General features: G+C 42.2%; 1 long non-coding RNA gene across 3 annotated transcripts in view; it reads right to left on the bottom strand.

Moving 5' to 3' along the window:
- The window catches only part of LOC126992601 (uncharacterized), a 69,526-nt gene that overhangs the window by 6,586 nt on the left and 51,692 nt on the right, over window positions 1-11,248 (bottom strand). For 2 of the 3 annotated variants that reach the window (XR_007746677.1, XR_007746680.1), the window contains exon 3: window positions 4,395-4,544. This is a non-coding gene — a long non-coding RNA (uncharacterized LOC126992601). Of the gene's footprint in view, window positions 1-2,777; window positions 2,949-4,394; window positions 4,545-11,248 lie in introns of those variants that run through there. The other variant, XR_007746679.1, reaches the window with a different exon arrangement.

Raw genomic sequence — 11,248 nt, 5'->3', positions numbered from 1 at the left:
TCATTTCCTCTTCCTTCATTCCTTTCTTCTCTTTTCCTTCCTTTCTTTCTTACTTCATTAATTCATTCCCTCTTCCTTCATTCCTTTCCTCTCTTTTCCTTCCTTTCTTTCTTCCTTCATTCATTCCTTTCTTCTCTTTTCCTTCCTTCCTTTCTTCCTTCATTCATTCATTCCCTCTTTCTTCATTCCTTTCCTCTCTTTTCCTTCCTTCCTTCCTTCCCTCTTCCTTCATTCCTTTCTTCTCTTTTCCTTCCTTCCTTTCTTCCTTCATTCATTCCTTTCTTCTCTTTTCCTTCCTTCCTTTCTTTCTTCATTCATTCATTTCCTCTTCCTTCATTCCTTTCTTCTCTTTTCCTTCCTTTCTTTCTTCCTTCATTCCTTTCCTCTCTTTTCCTTCCTTTCTTTCTTCCTTCATTCATTCCTTTCTTCTCTTTTCCTTCCTTCCTTTCTTCCTTCATTCATTCATTCCCTCTTCCTTCATTCCTTTCTTCTCTTTTCCTTCCTTTCTTTATTTCTGCTTTCATTCTTCCCTCTTCCCTCATTCCTTTCCTCTCTTTTCCTTCCTTTCTTTCTTCCTTCATTCATTCCTTTCTTCTCTTTTCCTTCCTTCCTTTCTTCCTTCAATCATTCATTCCCTCTTCCTTCATTCATTTCTTCTTTCTTCCTTCCTTCATTCCTTTATTTCTGCTTTCATTCTTCCCCATCATCCTTCCTTTTTCTTAGGTCTCATTTATTCATCTTTATTCATTCCTATTATTGAGTTCTTCCTTTAAGTCTTTGTCCCTTCTTTTTTACGTTAAATCGATTATTCCTTCATTAACTCCTTCCTTTCTTCCCTCCTTTGTTAGTTTGTTTCTCTTATATACCTTAATTTAATTCATTTTAATTGCTTTCTTCTTTCTTCCGTTCGCTCATTCTTCCTATCGATTGGTCTATCCTATATCACAATGTTTTAATCTTTATTCATTCATTCATTCTTTCCCTTGTTCCCTCATGCATCTCTTCCATTCCTCTTCCTTTTCCTGCTTTTTTCCTTCCATCCCTCATACACTTTTTTCTACTGACTGAAATGCAATTACAAGTTTCATGTACACGCTTGCTATTTTTTATATCATTCCATTAGTCTAACGCGCACGGATATTTTAGAATTTTGTTACTGTTCCATACATAATTTTATCATGTATATCTATAGCACCAAAAATGTATCTATATGCTTTTAACTTTAGATCATTTGTAGAACTATTTGGTCTGTCTGGTCACATTCACCTTTCACATAAAACGAGGCAGGTGTAATACAGGAGAGAGAGAGAGAGAGAGAGAGAGAGAGAGAGAGAGAGAGAGAGAGAGAGAGAGAGAGAGAGAGAGAGAGAGAGAGAGAGAGAGAGAGAGAGAGAACACACACACACACACACACACACACACACACACACACACACACACACACACACACACACACACACACACACACACACACACACACACACACACACACACACACACACACACACACACACACACACACACACACACACACACACATACAAACACACACACACACACACACACACACACACACAGAAAAAAGCAATCCGTAACAAAGGTAAATAAAATAAAAAAGAAGATTGAGCATAAAGGCGGAAAGCACTTTGGGGAGACAGGGCGAGAATGTTTGTGTGTTGGTATTTACAAGTTGAGGGAAAGAAAAAAAAAAAAAAAAAAACTTAAAAATTTCCGCCTCATTAAATCCTTTGTGAGAGTCATGTCCGGTGAATAGTGAGTCTCTCTCTCTCTCTCTCTCTCTCTCTCTCTCTCTCTCTCTCTCTCTCTCTCTCTCTCTCTCTCTCTCTCTCTCTCTCTCTCTCTCTCTCTCTCTCTCTCTCTCTCTCTCTCTCTCTCTCTCTCTCTCTCTCTCTCTCTCTCTCTCTCTCTCTCTCTCTCTCTCTCTCTCTCTCTCTCTCTCTCTCTCTCTCTCTCTCTCTCTCTCTCTCTCTCTCTCTCTCTCTCTCTCTCTCTCTCTCTCTCTCTCTCTCTCTCTCTCTCTCTTTTTCTCCACTTTCTTATTTTTCCTCTTTTGCCGCTCTAACTTTTTTATCATCGTTATATTTCGTCTCGTCTTTCCTCACCATTCTCTTCCTCTCTGTTATCTCTTGCTTTTCTCTTCTCTCTCCCTCCCTTTCATGTCTTTGTCCTTGTATCTCTTCTATTTTTCTTTCTCTCCCTCCGTTTATGCAACACACACAATAGCAGAAGCGATTTATTAATGCTTCCTCTTCCTTCTCCACGTGGGTTTTGTTTAACTTTCCATTCCATTATGACACTAGACATTGAAGTGTTTATATATATAGTTTGTGTATTACTATAACAATGATGGTCGAGCAGCAGTATTTAATGTGGTCAGTTATTTTTTTTTGTAATATCTAGCTACAGAATAACTAAATGTATATCATATTTACTTTTGACAATCACTGATGCAGGGAGCCAATTAACAGTGCGGGTAATTTATTTTTCCATGGTTGCAAATAAATACACGACTCATTATTATTGTCTGCATAAAGAATCTGATGTCATAACTACACTATGATAAATAATAACGAAAACGAAACTTATTCTGATTTCTACATCGTAAATATGCACAGTTTCTTATTTAACCTAATGCGATCCTCCCCCTAAGACGATGACAAAACTGCAACAACTAAGCAACAAAATCAACATCAACGATAATGACTAAAACAATAACCAAAACATCAACAACAACAAAAAGCACGAACAACAAAAACAAAAAAAACTCCCAAACTTATATCTAATTCCCTTTCCCGTCTTTGGTCCGCCCTGGAAACGAAGGTGCCGGAAAACCCCGCGTGAATAAAACAATACTTCGCCCGGACCTGAAGTGGCGACAACAGCAGCGGCAGGAGAGGGAGAGGGGCAGCGGAGGCCACGACAGGCGGCTGAGGGACGAAACAGAGGCCGATGAATATTGGAGAACCGAGGACAAGAGAGCAGAGGGATGGACGGATGGCACGCAGCAGGAAGGAAGGGAGGGTGACGGTTCTGGAGGAGGGAGAGAGTGGGAGGGAGAGAGAGACAGAGGAAGGGAGTAGGTGGAAGTAAAAGAGGAGAGAGTAAGTGGGAGAAAGAGAGAAAGGTGTGTAGGTGGGAGATGGAGGAGAGAGGGAGGAGGGGCAGGCGGGAGAGAGAAGAGAGTAGGGGGGAGGGAGAGGGAGAGGAGAGAGTAGAACGGAGAGAAAAGACAGAATAGGAGGGAGACACAGAGAAGGGAAGTGAAGGGCGAAAGTAGATGCGAATGTGCTCGGGAAGAATAGAGAGTGGATGAGATGAATGAAAGGCGTAAGGACATAGACGGGTAGGCGATAAGGTGAGGAGGAGTGAGGGAGATGGTTAGAGGGAGAGTTCGTAAGGGAGAAAGGGTATGAGATGAAGGGAGAGGCGTCAGGGAGTGCACGAGTAGAAGAGAGATAAGGGATGATGAGGAAGTGTAACATGAGGAAGGGAGGAAAGAGAGGAAGAGGGAACACGTTGAAAAGCTGCTATAGAGTGAGAATATACGAAGATCAAGACCTAATTATACAGAATATGGTGGTAGTGGTATAGTGAAGGTTGTTGTGGGTGCCTGTGGTTATGGTGGTAGTGGTTGTGATGGAACTCGTGGAGGGGAGTGGAGGGGAGGGGAGTAGAGTGGAGGGGAGGGAAGAGGAGGGGAGAGGAGCTAGACCTAAGGCAGGAATATAAAAGGACAGGGTCACACGCAGTAAATAGTCCACAGTGAGCAAGTTTATGCCGTGTTTGCCCCCATCATCACCTCAACATTTTGTTCCTCACCTCGACACCCTGAATTACTTAGCGGCGGTGGGCGAGGACGAGGACGAGGACGCGGCAGCAGCAGAGAGGAGATAATGAGAGGAGAGAGAGGAAGGGAGACGAATTTTGCTCTGGGGTGATGGTGGTGGTGTTGGTGGTACTGATGATGGTGGTGGGGGTGAATTTTGGGGTGGTCGTGTGAGAGAGAAAGAGAGAGAAGAGAGTAATAGGTAGAAGAGAGAGACGAAAGAGAAGGTGGAAGAGAGAAAGAGAGAGGATAAAATATGAAAAAGGAGACGCAAGGTGGAATCCGACAAGAGCAAAACCTCGGATGAAAAAAAAAAGGACTAATCAAAACCGTTAAATCCTAGAAAAAAAATAGAGGAGTCTCAGTAAAAACAAAATAAAAGAAAACGGTGGGACTCTGAAGTGACCTTTCCACCTCGTCTTTTTTCGCCTGACAATGCGTGTGAGACTATAAAATGAAACTACTAACTTTTTTTACTTTCCCCGACGTGCTTAACTTTCTATTTACTGCCCTAGAATGTCAGAGGGACGGCATAACAAACCCTTACCTTCCATCCCGCGTGGGCAGACCAGACGAGGTGGATGCTGCTGTTTCTGAATGTCATCGGTAACCGAGACTTTCCCGCCTAATGCCTCCTGCTGTCACTGGTGTTGTTGTCTGGGGCGTTGGCTGCAGGCGTGGGAAGGCGGGCCAGAAACTGCAACAAGTGGAGAGTTTGATAATTACTGGCTGTACAGAGTTTAGGCAGACTTTGGAAGTGGAAAGTCGTGACGTGACTCCAAGATAGAAATGAAAACGTGAACAAAATAAAGGTAAGGTGATATATTTTAAGTACGTAGGTTTTTATACTTTAACGGAATCAATGAAACTATAGATAGAGAGAAGGGGACATGACCTAGGGCTTAAAGTCTGAATAACACAAAAAGAATAACACAGCCGAGATATAAATGCTGAAAATAACTACCACTGTTATAATAATCGTTGTGCAATTCATTAAAAACACGAGCCTAAAATATTACTCAAAGAAAACGCATAATAGCAACACCACATCACACCAAATAGCCGTAGAAAAGAGTGAAAGCGACGATCTCTGTAAAAATCCTTGTGTAGCAAAACTAACAATACAGATACAAACCTAAGGGAACTCAAATAAGAGACATAATAACAACCCCCAACATCACACATCACACACAGAATTTACGTGTTCCCAAAGCCTCACCCAACAACACACATCCTGAAGGGGCGCCGCGCAGACAAACCTCAACACCCGCATCTCTTCCACGAAACACGAATCGGACAGAGAGGAGAGAAGACAAGCGGAAAGGCAAACAGGGACACACACACAACACAAGGATTCACAACACATGACCTCAACACTAATCAACCTTACGCTTTGACCCCTTTGTGAATCTGTGCAGCCGTTCTAGGTCAGTTCGCGGGGCAACGTCGGATCAAACTCAATTGCGTAATAGCTCACTGGACGCCAAGTTCCCCAGAAGCGGGCGGGAGGGTGTGGGTGGCGGCGGTGCGTGGGAGAAAGTGCAGCGTGGGTGAGCGGCGTTGTGTTTTGGGAAGGGCGGAAGGTTGGAAGCGGGACGAGAGTTTGACGGGCTGAATTCACATTGGTGAGAGGAATAAGCGAACTGGAAGGCGTGGGGGAGGAGGCGTGTGTGTGAGCTACGGATGGTATGAATGGGTGAGAGGTGAGAATTGAAGAGGTAGAGGAGGGAAACGATGAGGGTTTGAGAGACTGAATGCACACTGGTGGGATGAATAAACGGGCTGGAAGGCGTGGGCGGAGGAGGTGTGTGTGTGTGTGAGCTAGGGAGGGTATGAATGGGTAAGAGGTGGGGATCGAAGAGGCAGAGGAGGGGAAGATGAGGGTTTGAGGGAGGCGGTGGCTCAGTGGTTAGATTGAGGGCGCGGCATCCAGTTGGTCGTGGGTTCCCATCTCATCCGCCGCCACAAGTAATGATTTTTCATTCACCGCTGAGTGGCCTAAGACGACCCATATGCTGTTCTGTAGACCACCTATCAACCCGGACTTTAGATTCTGTCCCTAAAAGAGAGGATCAGAGATGAACTCCGGTTGGTAGCATGAATCAAGCAAGATGGCGCAACTATAAACACTTGCTTGCGTCATAACAGGCTTGGGCCGACCATCAGATCCCACCAAGAAAGCCTACCGCCACCATAGGCAGAAGGTTAAAAAACAAAACTATATTAAAAAAGAAAACATAATGGTAGGATGAATAAGTGAGCTAGAAGGTGTAGGAGGTGGAGGTGTGTGTGAACTACCGGTGGTATGAATGGGTGAGAGGAATGAGTGACCGGTGCTGGTTACGGCGTTAAGGATATTAATATTAATGCCACTAATTATTACTTTTCTGACATTAGACATTACTTTTGCTATTTTTTCTCAATCCCACCATGACTTCTATTGCACGAGACATTAATGACCTAAATCTTCTTGAATTGTAAGATAAATATAACAGTGACTTGAATGTAAGCAACTTTTACACGCAGTTTAGACCCATTAATTCACCTTGATCTGAATACATTCATCTTAATGATAATTCTTTAATTATCAACAATGTACTTACTCTCCTAACTCTGAATATACCGTCAATTCCCACTAACCTCCAATTATTTGTTCTATGTAATATAAACTCTAAATGTAATGTTATCGGTGTTAACAATGTTTACAAATTTTTAGAAGAAAAGATGTATGTGGTTGGGATTTTTATTGATCTGTCCAAAGCATTTGATTCCCTTAGCCATAGTATTTTGTTAGAGAAATTGAAACTTGTTGGGATAAGAGGTATGCCGCTACAACTTCTTCAGAGTTATCTTTGTAATAGATCATAAACTGTATTCTGTTACAGCACCTATTCACAATTTAATTTTGCATCGAGAGGCGTACCACAGGGATCAATTCTAGGACCAATTCTTTTCCTTATTTACATTAATGATATTATAAATGATATAGTCTGTTGACGGAGCCTGTTCATCTGGCGCCTAGGCAGCGTTTGTTACAGCTCCTGTGATTGGCTGCACCCCTCCCTCACTCACATGCCATTCATGTCCGCCGTGACGCTACACACTTGTATTTTCTTCGTCATAGCTCGTCTCTTATTCACGACAGGCCACTTTAGTTGATAACGTTGGACTCAGCAGTAACTGTGCAACTCAGTTATATTTATCTAAACTCGATAAAATAAAACATAAAGGAAATGTGATGAGTTGAAATCACAAGACAGCTCCGAAATGTTTATAACACAGTTTACTTATCATCGCTTTTCTCAGCAGTCTTTGAACCAGGGTTGAAATAAATAATTTAATCTCATAGAGCAAACTCTCCTGAACGCCATGGTGCGATCAGATTATAGATAAAACGTGACATGAGCATAGCACAGAACGGTTTCTAAGGATGTGTACAGCGACGACGCATGACTGCCCGCTGCCTGGCCGCCGGTCGGCCGCTGCTTGTGGAGCAGGCTAGGCTATTTTTCGTCTCCTTATTTCTTTCGCTGCATTCATCGTCAACAAACGAAAACCCTTATGCATTATCCCAACTACAATAAACAAAAAATACTGAGGTGCCAGAAACACACACACACACACACACACACATATATATATATATATATATATATATATATATATATATATATATATATATATATATATATATATATATATATATATATATATATATATATATATATATATATATATATATATATATATATATATATATATATATATATATATATATATATATATATATATATATATATATATATATATATATATATATATATATATATATATATATATATATATATATATATATATATATATATATATATATATATATATATATATATATATATATATATATATATATATATATATATATATATATATATATATATATATAGTGTGTGTGTGTGTGTGTGTGTGTGGGCACTCATCAGTAATTTTTTATTGTAGTCTGATAATGCATAAGGGTTTCGTTTGTTGACGATGAATTTTTTTTTTTACAACAAAGGTGGAAGCTCAAGGGCACACAAAAGAAAACAATAATAAAAAAAAGCCCGCGACTCGCTGCTCCTAAAAAGAAACAAAGAGGTGGCCGAAAGGAAGATCAAATACAGGAGAGGTGTCCTGATACCCTCCTCTTGAAAGAGTTCAAGTCGTAGGCAGGAGAAATACAGATGAAGGAAGATTGTTCCAGAGTTTACCAGCGTGAGGGATGAAAGAGTGAAGATGCTGGTTAACTCTTGCATAAGGGTTTGGACAGTATAGGGATGAGCATGAGTAGAAAGTCGAGTGCAGCGGGGCCGCGGGAGGGGAGGCATGCAGTTAGCAAGTTCAGAAGAGCAGTCAGCGTGGAAATATCGATAGAAGATAGAAGAGAGGCAACATTGCGGCGGAATTTAAGAGGTAGAAGACTATCAGTATGAGGAGGAGAGCTGATGAGACGAAGAGCCTTAGCCTCCACTCTGTCCAGAAGAGCTGTGAGTGGAGACCCCCAGACATGAGATGCATACTCCATACGAGGACGGACAAGGCCCTGTATATGGACAGCAACTGTGCAGGGAGAAGAACTGGCGGAGACGGTACAGAACGCCCAGCCTCGAGGAAGCTGATTTAGTAAGAGATGAGATATGAAGTTTCCAGTTGAGATTTTGAGTTAAGGATAGACCGAGGATGTTTAGTGTTGAGGAAGGTGATAGCTGGGTGTTGTCAAAGAATAGGGGATAGTTGTTTGGAAGATTGTGTCGAGTGGATAGGTGGAGAAACTGTGTTTTTGAGGCGTTGAAGGACACCAGGTTCTTCTTGCCCCAATCGGAAATAATAGTAAGGTCTGAGGCTAAGCGTTCTGCAGCCTCCAGCCTTGAGTCGTTAAGTTCCTGAAGGGTGGGTCTTCTATTAAAAGAAGTTGAATAATGCAGAGTGGAATCATCGGCGTAGGAATGGATAGGACAGTTCGTTTTGGGAAGAAGATCATCAATGAACAACAGAAAAAGTGTGGGAGAGAGGACAGAACCCTGTGGGACACCACTGTTAATAGATTTAGGGAAGAACAGTGACCTTCTAAAACGGCAGTAATAGAACGGTCAGAAAGGAAACTGGAGATAAAGGTACAGAGAGAAGGATAGAAACCGTAGGAGGGTAGTTTAGAAAGCAAGATTTGTGCCAGACCCTATCAAAAGCTTTTGATATGTCCAGCGCAATAGCAAAAGTTTCACCGAAACGGCTAGAGAGGATGACCAAGAGTCAGTTAAGAAGGCTGGGAGATCACCAGTAGAACGCCTTGCGGAACCCATACTGGCGATCAGATAGAAGGTCAGAAGTGGAAAGGTGCTTTTGAATCTTCCGGTTAAGGATTGATTCAAAGCTTTAGATAAACAAGAAAGTAAAGCAATAGGACGGTAGTTTGAGGGATTGGAGCGGTCACCCTTCTTAGGTACAGGCTGTATGAAGGCATACTTCCAGCAAGAAGGAAAGGTAGATGTTGACAGGCAGAGGCGAAAGAGTTTGACCAGGCAGGGTGACAGCACGGAGGCACAGTTTTTAAGGACAATAGGAGGCACTCCATCAGGTCCATAAGCCTTCTGAGGATTGAGGCCAGAGAGGGCATAGAAAACATCATTTTGAAGAATCTTTATAACAGGCATAAAAGAGTCAGAGGGGGGATGAGTAGGAGGAATATGCCCAGAATCGTCCAGACTGGAGTGTTTAGAAAAAGTTTGAGAGAAGAGTTCAGCCTTAGAGATAGATGAGACGGCAGTGTTGCCGTCAGGAGTGAGGAGTGGAGGGATAGATGAAGAAGTGAAGTAACGGGAAGAGGTAGAGAAAGCAAGGTTTTGGCATTTTCTATTAATGAAAGAATTTTTGGTTAGTCGGAGAATAGATTTGGCACGATTCCGGGCAGAAATGTAAAGTTCATAATTAGCATTAGTTTGAAGGCTCTGGTACCTTTTGTGAGCTGGCTCTCTATCATTGACAGTACGAGAACAAGCGTGATTAAACCAAGGCTTTTTAGCGTGAGGAGTAGAGAAAGAACGTGGAATGTATGCCTCCATTCGTGAGACAATCACCTCTGTGATGCGCTGAGCACACACAGAGGGGTCTCTATCCTGGAAGCAATAATCATTCCACGGGAAATCGGAAAAGTACATCCTCAGGTCGTCCCACCGAGCTGAAGCACAATGCCAGAAGCATCGCCTCTTCGGTGGGTCCAGAGGGTGTCCAGGAGCGATAGGACAGGATGCAGAAATAAGATTGTGATCGGAGGAGCCCAACGGAGAGAACAGTTTGACAGAATAAGCAGAAGGGTTTGAGGTAAGGAAGAGGTCTAGAATGTTGGGCCGATCTCCAAGACGGTCAGGGATACGTGTAGGGTGCTGGACCAACTGCTCTAGGTCGTTGAGGATAGCAAAGTTGTAGGCTTGTTCACCAGGATGGTCAGTGAAAGAGGATGAAAGCCAAAGCTGGTGGTGAACATTGAAATCTCCTAGGATGGAGATTTCAGCGAAGGGAGAGTGGGTCAAGATGTGCTCCACTTTAGAATTCAAATAGTCAAAGAATTTTACATAGTTGGTAGAGTTAGGTGAGAGATAAACAGCACAGATGTATTTAGTAATAGAATGACAGTGAAGTCTTAACCAGATGGTGGAAAATTCAGAAGAGTCAAGGTCGTGGGCACGAGAGCAAGTGATGTCGTTGCGCACGTAGGCGCAACATCCAGCTTTGGATTGAAATTTAGGATAGAGATAGTAGGAGGGAACAGAGTAGAGATTGCTGTCAGTAGCCTCAGAAACCTGTGTTTCGGTAAGGAAGAGAAGGTGAGGTTTAGAGGAGGAGAGATGATGTTCCACAGAATGAAAATTAGAGCGAAGACCGCGAATGTTGCAGAAATTGAGAAGAAAGAGGTTCGAGAAGTTATCAAGACACCTCGGCAGCCAGAAGGGGAGTCCTCCCTGGGGGAATTTGTGGTCCCCCCCCCAGACGGGGACTCCGAGGCTTGGTGTATGTGCGCCATTATGAAATTTTAATTTTGGGAAAAGGTGTATATGTTGAGTGAATGTAGTGTGGTGTGGATAAAGAGAGGATGCAACGAAAGAAGTGCTTTTCTTATTCCAATTTACAACTAAGTAATCTACTCTTCGTTCCTTATATTCTCTAGTCATTTCTTTTTATTAACATCTATCCTCGTCTTTTTGGTGCTTTTCTTATTGCAATCTATAACTAACGAATCTATTCTTCGTTCCTTACATTTTCCAGGTATTTCTTTTTATTAGCTTGTATGCTTGTCTTTTTTGTGCTTTTCTTATTCCAATCTATAACTAACTAATCTATTCTGCGTTCCTTATTTTTCTATTTACTTCT

This window comes from Eriocheir sinensis, unplaced genomic scaffold (assembly GCF_024679095.1).
Source record: "Eriocheir sinensis breed Jianghai 21 unplaced genomic scaffold, ASM2467909v1 Scaffold494, whole genome shotgun sequence".
NCBI classification, from domain to species: domain Eukaryota; kingdom Metazoa; phylum Arthropoda; class Malacostraca; order Decapoda; family Varunidae; genus Eriocheir; species Eriocheir sinensis.
The sequence above is the reverse complement of the archived record's forward strand: the minus strand, read 5'-3'. Positions and strand labels throughout refer to the sequence as shown.